The sequence below is a fragment of the Lagopus muta genome, chromosome 8 (assembly GCF_023343835.1).
Source record: "Lagopus muta isolate bLagMut1 chromosome 8, bLagMut1 primary, whole genome shotgun sequence".
NCBI lineage: Eukaryota > Metazoa > Chordata > Aves > Galliformes > Phasianidae > Lagopus > Lagopus muta.
The window spans coordinates 12,456,567-12,475,438 of NC_064440.1; the positions used below are offsets into that span (position 1 = coordinate 12,456,567).

General features: G+C 38.1%; 1 long non-coding RNA gene across 5 annotated transcripts in view; it reads right to left on the minus strand.

The window, feature by feature from the left end:
- Nucleotides 1–18,872, minus strand: part of LOC125697079 (uncharacterized) — a 214,985-nt gene that overhangs the window by 20,500 nt on the left and 175,613 nt on the right. For all 5 annotated transcript variants that reach the window (XR_007378670.1, XR_007378666.1, XR_007378669.1 and 2 more), the window contains 4 exons: nucleotides 16,338–16,427; nucleotides 15,617–15,724; nucleotides 12,741–12,817; nucleotides 10,583–10,712 (listed from right to left, as the gene is read on the minus strand). This is a non-coding gene — a long non-coding RNA (uncharacterized LOC125697079). The remainder of the gene's footprint in view (nucleotides 1–10,582; nucleotides 10,713–12,740; nucleotides 12,818–15,616; nucleotides 15,725–16,337; nucleotides 16,428–18,872) is intronic.

Sequence of the window (18,872 nt, forward strand, 5' to 3'; positions counted from 1 at the left end):
ATGTAGTTTAAAAATATTGAACAGTTGGATTTTACAGCTAATGTTCACCTTATTCAGGCTGCAGCTACTGTCATTTAGGTGAAACAATGAAACTGACTGCTCTTCAAAAGAAACACCTGGGCTTTCAGGACTGGCTGACATTTCAGCTCTAAGTTGTCCCCTGCCTTCCTCCCCACTGTACCCCATTGCTCCAAGAGCCTTTGGGCAGTTCATCAGTACCTGCATCAAAGTCACCTGAAAATCAGCAGAAATTTTTCCAATGGCTCCAATAGGTCACAAGTCTCTTCTCAGTCTGAGGCAGCTATATATAGGAAGCTGTGGCTTTCCTATTATTAGGCAGACCAATCAAAAAGTCCAGCTCAGCTCTTCCAGTATCTTTATGTTTTCACAGCTTCCTCCCATTCAAAGTACTTGAAAATTACTTTTCTGGAAACAGTGTGTTTGAGTTTTACATATTTATATTTGTATTATTAATATTAACACTTATTTTTATGTATAAAATGCCTCTCCTGCTAAATAGAAGCCTCCACTTTCTCTGCCCAACAAAAAGATCTTTCCTCCTGTTTGCACTACAGACCAAGCTATTCAGAGGAAAAAAAAAAAAAAAACAACCAAAAAAAACCTGCACCATAATAAATTCCTTTATAGTTCAATGGAATTATCACAGCAAAGAATTACGTGCTTACCTTTCACCTCATTAGCGTCTTTACAGGACAGTTAACTAATGCAAGGTAGGGGTCAAATTCGCCAGTAATTCTTAAGGACTAGATCACCTTGAGAGCTTTGCATTTACATCATTAAAATCCTAACAAAATTTAATACAACTCAGAAACAAATCAAGCCCACAATTTCTCCCAACTAAAGCTGAGCTGAGCTTTGCAGCCTTCTGTCAAAGTTCCAATAGAATAACGTAAAATAATACACGATTGTCCACCTCCCGCATTTACGCTTCCCTGGGGACCTGGGAAAAACCCAGTTCATTGGGGTTTTTTCCTGTTTTTTTTTTGCTTTTCTCTTTCCCCTAAGTCCCTAAAGCATTCATTAACTGCTTATATTTTTCTCCAAATTATAGATAGTGACACACTTTGGCAACCCAGCTAGGGCATTTATCCTAGAACCAGTATCCCTTGTTATTAATACACAGCTTTCCTGGGATTACAGTGTGGGACAAAGAAAGTCATTACCTTGCAAATGAATAGACAAGCTTGGTAGCTACTTGTGCCAGTTGTAAACATGCACGAGGTGTCTGGTAGGTACCTGTGACCAAGGGGTTGTTGCACAGGTATAAAAGGTTGTAAGCACATGCAGTGAAGGTCTTTGTTCTGCACCAGCAGCAGAGTCAGTGACTCTTCGGCCACATTACAGTTACTCTATTACCTCCTGAACCATTACCCGTGTCTCAGCAGGAATTTCCCCCTTACCATTTCTTAGCTCAGCCATAGATTTGGGGTTGGTTTGTTTTTTGTTTGTTTTGTTTTTGTTTTTTAAAGTTGTTGCTTTTTCAGCTTTTATGCAGTTTTCAGTCTTTGTGGAATGGTAGCCAGGTGTCCTTTGAAGGCTGAGAGCTTCCTTGCATCGTTAACACCCGTGTATTCCTACCATCATCCTCCAGAGATGCATTCAATTCTCGCTGTTTGCTGAATTCTGCAGTTAATTTTTTAGGTTTTTTTGTTTGTTTTGTTTTTTTACCTATTCAACCTATGCTCAAGGCTCAATCAGACCTAAATAAGGTCTCAATCTTTGCCTCTATCCAGGCCCTATCTCTCCATCTATCTATTCACCTCTCTGCAATCTTACACAATGTTTTAGGGCTTATTGTAGGAGGTCAAATTAGATTACTTAATCTCTCTTCAGGATATAAATTATATGAATTTAGGAAGAGGTGAATCTGTAGCACAAGTCCTGCAATCTGTTCTGAGCTGACTCACTTTGAGAGTCGGGCAAGATAAGCCCTCAATCCAACACAGGCTGGAGCAAGTAGGAATATTTACCTGGTTTCAAGGAGAATACGATTGGATCCTTTATGATTAAGGGTCTGTGTGCGAGCTTCGTTCACAGAAAAATTCTCACTGGCAGAACTGTGCTTGAAACAATAAGGCGTTATTGTCCCTTTTCACTGAAGAGGAGTTGGACCAGATGACCTTTAAGAATCCTTTCCAATTCAAAAGATTTGATGATTCTATGATCGCAAAATGGGAATATAAATTTGGGTCACCAAGTCTGGATGCAAGGTTTCATGAATTTCTAACATGGCCTTCCTGGAAAAGGTTTGTAGAAAACAAATGCAAATTTAGGCAATAATGAGAATTCTGGAGAGAGTTCCTAATGGAAAAAAATGTTGAATTATTTGCATATATACAATTTGTGGAAATGTACAGCAATGTGAAGATTTTGTAAACACTTCCATGAGTAAATTATTCAAAATCTTCTACACAGTATAAAGTAGGTGATATTTATAAGGCTAAAAAAAGGTGCTCAAATGTATTGTATTATGTGGCAAAAAAGTAAAGGTGAAATTGTTTACAACTATGTGAAAGTAAACAAAAAGGGTTTGACCTTCTCAACACTGTGCATTTGCTTCAGGATAAATTATCAAAAATGTTATTCAGGTGTTCATTTGGGATGAAAAGGTGCTTTGCAATGCTGGGCTTTCCAAGGGGCACAAATGCATAATTTTGCCAATTACTCTGGCACAGTGCTAGCAGGATTTCTCTCACACGTTAAGGCATGCTGTTTGCCTCCATCTACAGCCCTGAGGTCCCTTGTGGTAGAGCTGCTGGAAAAACAGTAAGTCATATCTACGAAAAAATGCATAAATTCCATATTCATAAACAAGCACACCTGATATTTATCTCTCCTTTTTTTTGTTTTTCAGCCACAATAAATCTCTCCAGCCCAGCCTTTGTTGTAGAAAGGAGTAACAGGCTGTGGAACATGTAACTTACGAGACTTATGTAGTGCAAAAGCAGCATGAAAAAAATCTTTGTAAGGTACCTTGAAAGCCTTTCAGCATTGCTGTACAAAGCTTTGAAGAAAGTGTGGAGACTGGGTCAATAGGAGCAGCAGTGTTTTTTTGCCTTGCCCTTAATAAAAGGTATCTGGAGAGGCAAAGTGGAACGCTGCCTTTTCCTTCAATGGGATCTCCTGGCAGCCACTGTGATACACTGGAATATTTCACTATGCGATGGCTGTGATCTCTTCAAATGGCAGCACGATGCATGCAGGCAAGGTGCCGCTCCTTCAGCATTGATTTCCACCAGCATCAATAGTTCTTAATTTAATGCTCTTCTGCTGTCATCACTCTCTCAAGACCTCCTTCTGCTCATGTTGCATTCTGTGTGCAGTGTTTTGCTGCAGAGGCTAATGGGAATGACTTAAGCAAGAGAGGAAGAAGCAGAACTATAAGGAGGGGGAACTTCAGGTAAGGTCTTATTTCCCAGGTAAACCTTCCTCTACGCTTTCAGAGCCACAGAGCCTGTCATTCAAGAGGCATAACAGCATCTCTGTATTGGAAGGGTACAATAAAATGTCAAATTTTCCCAGGGGAAAGGAACTTGCCCCTTCATACTAGCCTAAAGGTGGCCTTTAGCATTCAGAAGAAAACAGAATATCTGTATGCAAAACCAACGTCCCTAACAGGACGGCTCCTGGTGCAACCAACTCCAAGCTTGGCACAGCTCTGCACAGCAGGCAGGAGACTCCTGAGAAGGGGCCCCTGGTGCTGGTGATAGGAAAAGTTCTACCCACATTATACAATCACAGCACAAAAGAGCAGCATTTATCCGCTACAAAAGCCGGGAACAGCACTGCATATTCTCAAGCGCCATCTACTGGTATTTTACCCAAGAACTGCTTGTATGTGTACGATCAACCTTTATTTTGAATCAAACCCTAAATAAGGAAAAGATGAGGGTGTGAGAGACATGCCAAAAGTTCCACGGTTATGGGGGAGGGAAGAGATGCACTGCTTTAGCGCTGCATGTAGGGAAAGGGATTCAACCTGCACCCGGCCACGTAAACACACCAGACGTACACAAAGGTTTAGACTGTGTGTCCGTTAGTGTCATTCTTACTCACCTCTGAAGCTTCTGCAGTCACCAGATAACAGCGATGGCATTCACCAATCAGGGTGAGTTTTTACATTTATTTTTTAACGTTCCTATGAGTTTCAACTATACAGCCAAGCCAACCACAAAAAAAGTAAGAGGGGTCCTTCCTCCCCTCCTCCCCTCTTCCACTGATTCAAGGCTGCTGCTAGAACTATCTCCAGGAAAAGCTTCAGTCAGGTTATCATTAGATGAGCTCAGATAATTTAATCAGGACATCCTAATCCATGTAAAACCAAACTCCGCTCTTTTTTCTGATTCTGAAACAGTCTGCTTCAATTTCTTTGCACGTGGAAGGAAAGTCATGAAACATGACCTGTGTATTCAGTAAATCAAGACCTCCTTGATCATATAAATAAAGCCCCAGAGCCTGCAAGACTGTTTTTCTACAAAACCTCCCTAAATGCTGAATTTCTCTCACCCCAGTGAAGCAAAATATCTTTGCTGGCTGACCGGTGCTATCATTTCCATCAGCAAAACTAATTACTAAAAGCCATTTACTTTTTATTTTCTTTCCTGATTATCTTCCCTCCCATCCTTTTTAGAAACAGTTTTATGAAAGCACTTTTTGTTTCTTTTCTCTCAAAACTTCATTGAATTTTAGCTACGTTTGCCAAATTTTTGGCTAAGATAAGGATAAATGCTTACTAAGAAATGCATAATGTAAAAGGCATATTCAAGGCACCTTTGAATAGTCTCAATTCTGGAAAAAAAATCCTTGAAGGTACTGTTTCTCTCCCCTGGGACTTCCCTACCCTGAAGTGGCAAAAACAAGTATACAGAGCCTCATTCTCTCAGAAATCATTACGATAGCACATTCCTAAAATGTGAGAGACTGCTTCCTGGCAGAAATCATTTTTTACTTATTTCTGAAGTGTGCAGAGCACATACGTAGTGTTGACTGCCATTACAAATTGCTAATAGCCCTTAGTAGGTGAGCAACATTCAATGGGTTTCAAATGCCCACGCTTCCCACAGTGATAAGATTACCTGAGAGGACCACAGACTTTCATCTCCTCTCAGTCATAATAGATTTGGAAAATAGGTTAATATAGAAAGGCATAAGCTTTTGCTCAACAGTCAAAGTCTCTGCAAGCACTGTCTGCACAATATGGATTGAAGTATACCTTTGTATATTCCCAAACAGCAAGTTAAATCCTTATTAAAGAATGGAGTGGTTTTCAAACCATTTTAAAGAAACTGGGATTTGAAATAAAATTCAGTAGTGACTGCCACTAAATTATTTGGTATAAATGTCCGAACTTCGGCGAGATTTTGGTGCAGAAATCTTCCTCTGCCCAAGAAGTCAATTAACTGTACAACGGTCCGCACGGGTCTCAGAAGATGGTTTGGTATCAGTAATAGTCCTTCTAAACAACAAATCGATGCCATTTCCCATGAATGAAAAGAATAAATCACAAAGAGAAGTGTCCTAAATAATGGATTCAGGAACCAATCTCCTCATTGAGGGGAAAGATTCCAGAGCAAGTCACCGCTGAACCTTTAGCAATAGACTTCTATCGTGGTCCTACATGCTTTGTCACTTGTGAGAAATTACAGCTCTTGAAAATATGTGGCACTTCAGCTGTTGCTTCTTGAAATTAATGAAATTGCTTCCTTTCATCGGAGCCTCTGTAGAAAGAGCAATGTTGGCCTGTGGCTAACAAACTTTCTACTTCAGACAGGTTGCACAGTTGCCCAGGCTTATCAGAGGGTGATAATTAGACTTTATGGCTTTTGGCTTGGTCTTCGCAAAGCATTCAGTGGCTGAACAGACTTGATATATATTTTTTGGGTTAGCAGATTGGCTTTACATTGTGAGAGTCAGTGATGATTACAGAGATCCTAATCTTATATTGCAGTACAATACAACAAATTCCTATTTCAAAGGAGGCTTTCATAATGTGGGTGTACTACTCAAATTGCCTGTTCTCTGATCTAAGACCCAAATAAAACTAATTGTCACAGCAATCCTTATATCCTGGTTCCCTCCTCATATAATAGCTATAATAAAAACAAACTTTTAGTATCAAAAATCTACCTCTTTGTCCAGTTGCATTTTCCTTCATGTCAGAGGTTAGTGAGATAGTCATAGAAGAGTTGGGTAAAGGTTAATTTTCTTCTCCTGTTTACTGGCTAATCTTAAAATCCCGGACGTTAGAGGAAGTAAAGAGCAATTTCAAAGTCATTTTGCTGAGAACTCTGAGCATACTTCATTATTGTTATTATTATTACAATTGTTAATGCTTTCCCCCCTATGGATATGTAGAGCATAGAAATTGTTATGGCCAGCGTAGACAGACTACACATTTGTGCACCAAAGGTCAGGTAAGATTTTAATTTTAAAAGCTAGTGATTTTGTAAGTGTCTGAAGGAAGACAGAATGAAACTGTTGAGCTTCATAGACTTCATTTGAAAAAAATACAAGAGATAAGCAGGGACCTTTGTAAGTCATCAGGAATGAGTGTTCTTTCTCAGCTGATTACTAAGGCACGCTTCACCTAGAGTAATCAATACGTTATAGTCCCAGCAAAAATTGTACCAGGAAGTGGTCAAATATGCTTAAAGAATGGTCAACACCTGAGGTAAATGTCTCTGGGTTCCTCTGAGATCTGATAGTCTGTCTTCAATACCAGTAATGCAGCAGTTGTATGCAAAGCAAGCCTGTCCTCTTATGTCCTACAACCATACTCCTTCTTATGCTCTTAAAACCACCAAATTCTCCTCACAGAGAATGCCACTCTCAAATGACTTCAGCAGAGGCCACGCATAACATGGAGAACATATTAAAATTTAACATGTGAATTTGGCAGAATTGTATTGGCATTTGTTTCCTATCTCCTCTCCATGCAAGCATCTTTTGCTGCCTTACAAAAATTCTGCAGAATACAAATGCTCTTAGGCACCTCAAAGCCAGTAGCTGTACAGCTGAACCCAATCCATCTAACTGTTTCTAATAACAGGGAATACTGCAGTTGACATTTGGGACAGTCAAAGAGCTCTTTGGGCATGCTATATCACAGTGTGTAAGGAGCACAGGCTCAACAACACCACAAGCTTTCTGGCCTCTAAACAAGCTGCAAGCCTAAGAGCGGCCATGTCTCTTGTGCAATGCACCTGCACCTGTAACAACCCTAAAGCAGCCACAGTTCAGTATATTGCAGCAATTCCTATTGACAACAGAGCTCTCCCAAAAAACCATGGCTTAATGGGCTGCTTGGTGTCAGTCCCATGACTTTTCCATCAGTTAAAATGGTTGTGGTTAGCTGCACTGCTGGCTGGGGTGTACTTGGCCTCCATGTTTTCTTTCCAGGGTTCACAGCTCTCAGTCATTGCACCGCACAGAACATCATTCACTTACATCTTATCTCAGAGCCAGGCTGGACGAGGCCCCAAGCACTCTGATTGAGCTGTAGGTCCCTGTTCATGGCAGGGAGCTGGACCAGATGACCTTCAATGCTCCCTTCCAAATCAAATGATTCTGTGATTAGGACAGGAATGCATACCACAGTTTTTAATGCCATGCTGGCCATTCCCTACACGCAAATATGGAGCAGGTGAAGTCTGTAAATTCTTGCCCTCACTCGTGATATTTTGTTTACACATTTTGTCAGATCCTGCCTCTGTACCAGGTCTATGGCTATGAAGTCCCCTTACAATTCCCAGCAATGCTTGACTAATGTTCCTGCCCATTAACCCCCGTAAGCCTTAATGAGCTTAACTTCTATTTGTCCTTACTCATTTAATCCATAGACTATCACTAGTTCTTACAACACTCTGGATTTTACTCTTTATTTTTTTTAATTAGCGGTAGCTAATTAAAGAATAAATGCTGGATTAAAAAACAAGACCAGAAAAATCCCCAGAAAATAAATGCACGGAACTGCTGTACTGTACCAAGTTACTAGAAATGAAAAAACTTTTACTACATCCTTTTAAAAAGCAGTACTTTCAAAAGCTGTATATATATACCTGCATGTGTATACATATACTTACACCAGAGAACATAATTCATTCACCTTTGTCAACTGGGCAGGGGGAGAATGCTAGCATCCATGTACAACACAATCATAACCTTCATCCCAAGTGCCCATGAGAATTTTATGAATACAAATATTGTGCAGGAGTTATTTCAAACACTGCTAACATGAACGCAGCCATCTCTGCAGCAGTAGAAATAAAACCACCCAATAGCACTTAGTAAATATTCATAGGGGCACACAAACAATAATAAAAGTAAAACAGAGTATAGTATTCCTACACGTAGGAAGACAGGACCAGCAGGTGCCTTATAATGGAACTAGGACTAGCAGCCTCATCTCACCATCTACATTCACACTGAGGAAAGATCTATGACCAGGCAGCACTTAAGGATGTTCAGTGAGTCCTACAGGAGCCAGTACACAGCTACTGAAATACTTGTTTCTTTTTTTAATGGCTGTATGGGAACTATTGAGTCATGGCCTGAACCACTAGTTGAGCAGCTGGGGAAAGGACCCAGTCAGCCCTGGGAGCACAGGTGAAGGCAATTCAGCTGTGTGACTAGAAGGGGTGGAGACTGGCTGCACCTCTCTTAGACCCATTTAAGGACTGACTGTCACTGAGGAAGGATCTCTTTCTGGAGATCCCTCCCTGGTAGACCTTCCTCCTACAGACCTACAATCTTCTGATACAGGTTAGCAATCTCCTTCCCTTCCTTTATAGGACCTTTCTACTGCGCCGATTCTTCCATCGTTACACCACTGGTGGAACATCTTCTCCCATCATATTGATCTGTCCAATTACTATAGTGAATGACCTTTTTTGTGATGTTGACTATAGAGCTCAGTTCAATTGCCTCTTGTATATTGCAATCTCAAACCATAGCTAAATGTTCCCAGAATTAGGGTACTTCCTTAGCTGTACTGCCAGAGATAAGATTCTTGTTGATGACAAAAATTACTTTATAATTTGAATATTATTTTTCTTAATTGCTATAAATGTCACTGCAGTTAATAGATGACATTCAGACTCTCAAAATTATTTAAAAGCCTAATGCCAATTTAGTTCCTTAATTCTCACTGGTTTCACTGGGAATTAGAGAGCAAAATACCTCTAAGAAGCTGGGCTCTAGTCCCTGTCAGAAAATTAACATATGCCCTCAAGAAAGATTATAAATTATTTGATATGAAATATGCCAAAGTCAATGGCTTTATGTTTTATAAATGGAAGACTTATTTCAAAAGCTTGAAACCTTTTAAAGCAAGACACAGTTTCTGAAGACATGATCTCATTATTCCTTAGCCAGCTTCAGAGAATGCTATATCTATGCACACAGCCACAGATACTTTATCTATTTATCTACATATATATATATATAGATTTAGAAACAGGCTATTAACACTATACTGTATTCTAAGAGAATTTGAAAAAGGAATGTGTCCAACTCAATAGACTATGTCTCCAACTCTTATTTTGCTTAATGCTTTTCTAGATAGAACATTCTGTTTAACTCCAGAAAACATCGTGTTTAACATTAAGTTCAGCTCCTATAAAAAATTATTGCAGGTCAGAGTAACTCAGATTGTATTGAATACATCTAAAACTAATTGATTTGACACAGAAGACGAAAACATCTCAATTCAACGTGACTACAGAAAATATCAGAAAAATACACAGAATATCTCCCAGAAGCACCAAGTTAGGCCAAGAAATAAGACAATGTGCTTTTTTTCCCAATTTTTGTTCAGAAATTTTCAGTTTTCTGCAACTCTGTTTCCAATAGAAAAAGAAAGGAAAGAGTTACCAGAAACCCTAAAATCTGACAGATGCTGGGGGTGAGCAGCAGTTGGACTGAGGGCTTTTTGTGCACATAATAACTTAGTGCTCCAATTACAAAGCTCCTCAAGTTGTAAAAGCAGCTAAGTATCTACTTTTGAGCTGCTGGAAAATGAACCTGTGTGAAATGCAAGTGGAAAAATTGCTAATTGAATTGTTAATTCAAGCAAAGGGAACAGACTCCTTAGCAGGAGATCACAGCCCCTTGTTGCTGGAATTTAGAAGTGGCGCACTTAGAATAATTCAGGGTATTGAGTTATTTCTTTCTGAGGTATTGAGTTATTTATTTCTGTAGTCAGATTAGCAGGTTTTCTAGTGATCGTTCTAGTGATCTGAAGCCCAGAAAGTCTCAGGGAGTAGAAGAAACTTGACAAAGATAATGGATAGGAAACATCAATGAAAGTTCAGGCATCTCAACATCCAGGCTTTGTCATAGTTTCTGAGCTTTGCTGACTATCAGGGAACATTAAAAAAATAAAATAAAATAAAAAAATCACTGCTTACAAAAACAGGCTCGAGCAAAGTCAGTAAACCTTCCATGAACAACTATCTGATAGAAAAAGCAGTACAGTTGCCACTTTTGTGCTAAGGGCTGAGAAGTTTTTCCTGGTGTTTTGCTCTCTGCCGTCTTTCCCATTTGACTCATATTCCCTTCTTACCTTTCCTGTGCTGTCAGCAGAAGCAGTGGCTTGCTTTCTTCTTTGTCTTCTGATGTCGACACAAGCCATGTACAGCAAACTTCAGGTTTAGTCCAGCAGAGGGTTACAGAGCCACAGTATGATAGCCAGTCTGCAAAACACAAAATGACTGAACTCGTGCCACAGCATGAAGCATGCCTAAATGTCATCTCCAGCTAGTGAGCCCCTTATGGGAAGATATTTACTGGAAGGGGAACCAGTGAACAAAAGTCTTTTTGTTCATAAAGATCCTCATTCTCTTTATTTGGGGAAAAATCTCTGGTACACAAGAATTGGGTATGAAGGAAACAGGAAAAAAACACGGGGTATGATACTGGATAATCAACGTAATAGCTAATTTACCTGTGTGAGGTTGGAATATTTTGGGTAATGGCACCACAGACTAATTTTGATTATTGAAAATAATACTAAGGATGTGGTTAAAAAAGGGATGTAAGATATTCTATTGCTTCTCTCAATCATATGGGCACCAAACGTTTGATTCCTTTGACATCCACCAGTAGAAGAGAGCAGCTGAACAGTAAAAAGCGTAATTTCCATTTAACTACAAAGATAACTGCTGACCTATTAGAATTTGCAGAGTATGTTTATATTATTCAATTGTCTGACTTTCCTGAGGAGTACATATTTTCCCAATCTCAGCTACAGTTCATATGAACCCTATTGCCTACCAACTAATTTACTGATATGGAGCTTTCAAGTGTTTAATTGGAAATATCTTCTCCTCTGCTGTCACTCTATTACACTGATACAGAAACTTCATACCAAATGCTTTCCATGAAAACAATTTCTAAATCAAATTATTTTTAATGTTGTGAGTTTTTTGCACATGAATGAGTACCTCAATTGAGATGTATAAAACCAATTAGACCCCCATTTATCTCTGCTAAGCAACTTGGTTCCACTAATTTCTTTGGTCACCGTGTTTCACTTTGGAGCTCGCTCTGTTCATACATTCTGATGATTGAATTACTCAACATTTATTTTAGATTGCATCTATTTATTGGTGTCCTTCACAAACAGTTTCTTTTTTATGTAATTCTGAAAGCCCTGCAGTATTATTGCATGAAACTGCCGTAAAGAAAATGCATTAATTACTTTTACATGCTTGCATAATTCAAAAATTTTAAGCAATAAACATTTAGTAATTGTCAGAAAGAAGAAATGTACTTCATTGATTTCCCATTATCATAGTAAATCTTCCTTTCTGTAAAACATCTAAACACAATATCTGGTTGTTTGGCAGTTCTTTGTTTCTTTTCTGCCAACCACAGACAAATCAAGGATCACATTAAAATTTTATTTCATGCCCACAGTACACTCTCTTAAACTTCTATGTTCTTCTTTGTCACCTGGGTACATTGTGCAATGACTTTTGCTCTGTGCCAGATAGAAGAGCATCTTTTTCTTTAGGTAGACTTTTTTTTTTTTTTTTTTAATAAGAATACAGATCACAAAAGAAGGAAGTTGTCCTTCCAAAGCTGTGCCAGTTGTGTGCTGATACTCAGTTTAAAAAGTTAAAAAGAAGTGGCATCATGGGGGTTGGACTCGATGATCTCTGGAGGTCCCTTCCAACCCCTACAATTCTGTGATTCTGTGATTCATACAGCAATAGCCAGATGCTGAAAAGTGATCTAGTCTTCAGGACAAAATATAATTATATCATGACTAGTAGGTGTTTTCTCAGCCTATTCATATTCATTTTCTGCAATGTAAGGGAGCCTGTTGCATATGATCCACAAGTTCAGTCATTACAACTTTCCCTAGTGTCATAAGGAATTACATTCTAAGCATGATATTTTTCTAGGAATATGAACAGTGTTATTTCTTTTTACACACACATTTTGGAAGCATTCTATTTTAAATCTATATAATATGTGCGTATATTATACATAACATTTTATTTACTGCAAGTTCTTCTAAATTCCTCCTCCTGCCTTTTTCATTGACTAATGTTATTCATTATCACTTGAACCATGAACAATCAGCAACAAAATGTGTATTAGTAGTTTTTATGAATTATAATTCAGCTGAGAAGAATTCAAAATATCTATGCATCATGAATTCATACCTCATTAATTTAAAACAAAGACACCCCATTGGACATTTAATTTGTTACCTTAATCTTGCAGGCCAGTTGTTCTTAGCTTAGGTTACAGAGATATCTAATCTTGTTGATCTCATGGTACAGTGGGCCTGATGATGAAGCATGAAAAAGATATAAACATCAGGAGGAACATTAATCTCATCTTAATTTTCCAGTCAGTATTTTCCAGATGTCCTAAAGAACATTAATATTTGTTATCACATTGTGAATCATCATTACTGAAGTACAGAACACACATCTTCTCCACTGTTTGTTTAAAAAAATAATTTAAAAAAAAAAAAAAAAAAGGAGCTCTTCTCCACGCTGAGGAAGCGGTAACACAGAAGTAAATACAGTCACTGTCCCTGGGCTCGCAGGAAGGTCTCACCTCATCCAACTTCAAAAACATGCAGTAATACCGGGTAGTAAGGTTTTTTTGTTTATTCACATTGGGCTTAATACATCCCAAAGTTGGGGAGCACTATGCTACTTCGTATGAGAGTAGTAATAATAATTAATATTATTATTAATTAATTAATATTATCATTGTAACGTAATTGTTGTAAAAACAATAGCAATCATGCTGTCTGAGATTTCAAGATCTTTGGGCGAGGACCTGTTTCTTAGTTAATACACATATAGCAAAAGAGACCCTGGATGGTAAGAGAACTTCCTAGTGCAAATGAATATATGTATATATATTTTTGTTTCTAGGGACATCAGGATCTAAAATAGTTGTAGAATAAAACCAAATTCCTTTCTATGAATCTCCTGATGCCCTCTTTTAAAGGGAGAGGAATCACCTTTGTGAAGTCACTATTACTAAATTAACTGGAAATGAACCAAAGAACTACAGCTGCATTTGAAGCCAGAATCATATATTACTACAGAATTTTTGTTTGGTTCTGTAAGAAGGGAAAGTTTATCTTGGAGCCAAGCAGAGAATAGCAAATTTACTATAACTGCCACAGACAAGTGGGCATGAAAAATGATCAGTTCCTAAAAGCTTTTAAAGCAGCAATGTTTGTCCTTCTCAGCTTTATGAAGGTCATAAGTCTCTGGTATGATCTAAGAAATGCTATAACAAGGTTCACTTAAATGCAGCTGTGTCCTGAATCTGTTCTCAGAGAGACAAAATTCCTTTACAGAAATAGGCACTCAACTTTTATCTCTGGGAGACAATATTCTGCAGCGGACTTATTCAGAGATGCTGCCAACTTAAGACCACAAGCCAGTGGCAGAATGATATATAGGACTTTTCCTGCCAGAAAAGCACTGTCCAAAACTAACATCATCTTTATTTACTATTTGCTTGGCTTAGAAATTTCTTTACTGTGGCTTCACGTGCTATACAGTGTGAACACAAACACACACACAAATAAACAAATGCATATTTTTATAGATAGGTACATATACAGACTATATGTATGCAGACATGTATATACACGATTGATTTCACACGTTATCTAGGGCACTGTACAGGACGGCACAAACAAGGGACTGGGCAGGGATGTGCAACCCCTAACGCAAAGAAATGACTGAGCTAAAGTTCACTTTTCTTTCAAGGAACTCACCTGCAGGAGGTCTTCCCTAGCATAACTAAGTCCTATGTTTGTGTTGACTTTACTATTCTGGACACAACCTGAGCAGAAGGAAGAACTGCTCATCTAGACCCCACTTCTACCCATCTGCATGACATGGGAAACTGGCAGCTCTCTGGGTGCCCACGCATTATTGCTCTCTGTATCTTCAGAGATGTACAGCAAGACTAAAGCAAAGCCTACTGAAAGAACTTTCTAATGGGTAGCAGGGACTTTCTCTGCTGGGTTCCTCCCTGTATCCTTTGTGATGCAGTGGAGCAGATATCATGTATAGTGACTGATGTTCAATGTCATTAGTTATGGTCCGTGGAATAACTCCTTGCAATATTATTCCAAAGGAATAGCTGGCAGCAAATAATTCTGGAAAAATAAATGCTGGAAATCGTACCAGCAAGAATAACATCGACTTGAACATCAGAATGGTCTTGGGTTATAGAACTCTTGTTATTTTGCCTCAATCTACTTTTGGAATGAATTCCAGAAATAACCCCCTTTAGAAGGGGACCTCAGCTTGCTCTCTTCTCTGTGTGACCCCAATAAAAGTGGCCTCCTTTCTGGTGAATATCCAGAATATCTGGTGAATATCTCTGAACTCTTCTTCAAAATGCTCAATTATAGAAAATTCACAATCTTTCTAAGTAAAGACTGTAGGGTATTGTCAGTGTCAGTGCTCCTCATCTTATTATTCTGTGTGTTGCAGTCAATATGAGGTGAAACTCGGAAAGTGGCTTTATCCTGCTGACTTCTTGAACTCAGAAGACACAAATATGTACATAATGTTAGAGAAAAAAGAAAACAAGTAGGAACCTCTTTATCTACTTCTTCAATAGCAGTTTACTGTCAGAAAATTCATGAGGATTTTGTAAAGAAAAGATCTGTTCTGTAATTCCTTAATAGATGTGGCAAACGGGGCAATGTGCGAAGTAATTTCCAAAATTCTTCCACTAAGTTACTGGTGGGGTGGGGGGAGGGGATAGATATGTTTGACTAAACACTATCTGCTTTCATACTTCATTCTTTTGAGGCTGTTTTGAAAATAGCGTCCCAAATGACCGAGGGAAGGTGAATTACAGTCACCTAAGGTAAAGAATATAATCCGCAGAACATGGAACTTAAGATATACCTTTCCATCAACTTTAATGGATGTTAGATGAGATCCAGAAGCTTTAAAGTGAGCATTTATAGTGCTGTTAGTACCTTGGAATAAAAAAATTATTTACTCAATCATGAATAATTACATGAGCTCAACCTTTCAAAATATGAAAAACATCTCTTTTTATCACCTACCACATTTATGGTAATACTTACGGAGTTGGGAAGTACATTATATAGTCCCAAACTAAAGTTTGATGATTAACCTTTCGAAAGAGCCGTGTAAGAAGAAGCAATATGCTGTGATCTCCTGCATCTGAATAGCTTGAGATACAAAAATCCAGGTTAACTCATCAATGCCAAACATGCAACTGTTTTTTAATGCTTTGCTTTTACTTTAAAGGTACAGTGATATCTTATCATCACAGAGTAACTGCAAGAAGGAATGGATTCAAAGGATACTTCATCTTCAGAGAGTGATATGAAGGAAATAATCATTGTGCTGGCTCTAAGATAGACTTTTTCAATTAAAGACTTAGGCAAAGTAGGGACAGCGAGCAAATCGTGTCACTTCAAGAAAGCAGTTTAAAACTACTTTATATCCCACAATCACACTTGGATATCTAAATTAAGTTGGACTTCCCCTTCCTTCCTCTATTTCCTGGTAGTGACAACAGATAGTAGGGCATGGTGAACCAAAGGTAAAGCTTGCCGTGTAGTACTCTGAGAGTAAAGATCTTCAATGTGTTGTTAGAGAACAGCTGAACTCTCCTAAACCTTCACCCTTCAATCCCTACTCATGAAATGAGGAGCATAATTGTAACGGTCGCTGTGGGGTTAAAAAGATTTAATTTAAGAATAAAAGACTTATTCTGAAGACCAGGCTGGAAAAACACCTCAAATCAAACACAAAGGGTTTCTACACATTATAACTCACTTTTGCCTCTTCCTTTTTTTCTTTATTTTTTATTTTTTCTTCTTTTTCAAATTCACACTCTATATCAAAGGTATAAGACTCAGCTGGAACCTGAAACCAAATTCAAAACACAATAACAGTCACAGTTAGCTTGGGGGAACTGTGAGAAACAAGAACAAAATCACACTTTCTGACAAGTAGGGATTCACAAATCAATGGAGGCAGAAAGAAAGCAGCACCAAGCTCCCTTTGGAAGTCTGTGCTACAGTTTGACGACAGGGAGGCTGCCTCATCATTTAGCCATTCCTCCAGGTATAGTAAACTTCGAAGGATTGCAGAATCACTAAGTATATCAAATACTACAGCTATATTTTAAACAAACAAATAATTAAAAAAACAAAACAAAAAAAAAAAAAACCAAAACAAAAAAAAACAACCAACTACAAACCCTAAAACTCTGAACAACAAATACATAGGCCAAAAATAACAGCTTTCTAGTTTCAAATCCAATATAAATGATGGCAGGTTTTTGTTGGGTCATCCTCAAGACTTTAGGGGATCAGCTTGAAAATTTGCTTTGTAGAACACAACAACATGAAGTACAACTAAGGTATGAAAAAAAGGCTGAAAAAAATATACTTCAATCATCTGCTGGCTCTTAATACCATTTCTGAGCATATCTGAAATTCCTTTTGCCACTGAATGCAGCAAACACTTTCAATGTCTCTCTCATGGAGCCAGGATCTCAAGATTAAGAATATACTAAAAATACATTCATAATACTGCTAATGTATTTCTGGTACTAATAAACTAATGGATTGTTAATATCACTCTTAATCTCCCTCTGGAAGTCTTCAGAAAATGAGAAGATGTAGCACTGAGGGACACAGTTTAGTGGGCATGGCGATGAGGAGTTGATGATTGGACTAGATGATCTTAGTGGTCTTTCCAACCTTTAAGATTCTATGATTCAAGTGGCGATGCAGTTGCCAATGTGTAAATGTGCGCCTGTCAATCAGTAGAGTAAAACCAAGACATTTCAGTGTATTTCAGAATAAGGGAAAAAAAACAGTATTTTAAAATACAATTTGCAATTACACCATTAAAAAATTTTTTTTAGCAAAATATGAAGGCTAATTTTAAGACTGCAGGCACTGCTTTGGGTCACAGTCATAGTTGTGGGGTACTTCTTCAGAGGGACAAGGTCTCGTATCTGATAGAACTTCAATAAGCATTTGGGCACTTCACACATATCAATTCATTTCAAAAGAAAAAACTAATGAGAATGGAAGAGGCAAATTAAGTAAACTCAGATCAGTTCAGCTATACTGACATCCTGATTTTATCATTGGGAAAATATATGAAGTTTGATGATTAAGTCATAACTGAAGTAAGCATCAAATGTAAGTGCTAGGAAACATTTCAGCATGAGACAAAAATACTATACTAAGCCGTGAAACATATTTAGAAGAGAATTGCAAATATATGTTATGGTTGTTTTTTTTTCTTGACATGCTCAGGTGTTAATATAAAGATATAAGTATCATGAGCACTTCTTTCTTTTCCCTAAACACAAGAGCAATAAACAATAATCGCTACAAAGTACTCCCAGTACCTCCTAGAGATGAACAAATCTACAATTACAAGAACAGTAATAATAAAGAATGAAAAAAATTCTGCAGCTCTCTCTTGAGGTCAGAAAAGTCAGGCAGTAAACAGCAATCTACTCTTACAAAAGGAGTGTTAAGAAAAGAAAGATAGCTCAATATGTGCCTAATTTATACCAGTCACAAGCCAGTGCGTGTTCATTCTTGCACACTTATATACAAGCACATAGACATATTAAGTGTTGCTAGGAAAAATGAAAAAGAAAAATAACTAGTTTCCTTTCCTGTTGTTGAGAGGAACAAGAACCTGTGCCAAAATTGAGATTTTGGAGCTCTCTACAATCAGCTCTGAAGCGGTTGCTTGCAGGCAAAAGACCCCATTGTGTGACCTCGCCAAGAATTATCGTGGTATGGGAATAAAGAAAAACACTGACACAAGAAAAATGTGCATTTGTTTGCTTTAGAGCTCACATAGCAGTTTACAGCAGCAGAAGGCCAAGTGCATAAAATTCAAGACACTGATGCTGTGCCTGATCAAATGAAAATTTCATGTCAGATAAATGCTCTAGTGAGTCAGCTTGGTTTTATTTCCACTTTCTAGAGTATCCAGCAAGAGATGGCTGGTGCCGTCAGTGCAAGTTGCCACCAAAAATCAGCACACTAGGAAAATTTACCATGGTACTTAAGCTACTTCCTTGGATTGAACAGGGAATGTCAGAATTTCCCAGTCTAGATAATTATTGCGTAGATGATGAGTAAGTCAGGCTGTAACTGAAGTTCATATTGGAATTATACCACCTTTATCCTTTTAAGAATCCCTCTTTTCTAGCTTCTTTTCCCCCCTATTTTCCTCAAGCCATTTGGTATACACCCAAAGGTGCAGTTTTACAGGCCAAGAAGGGAAGACACTCCATTTCTGGTAGAGATTCCTGAAACCAAGCATATGCGC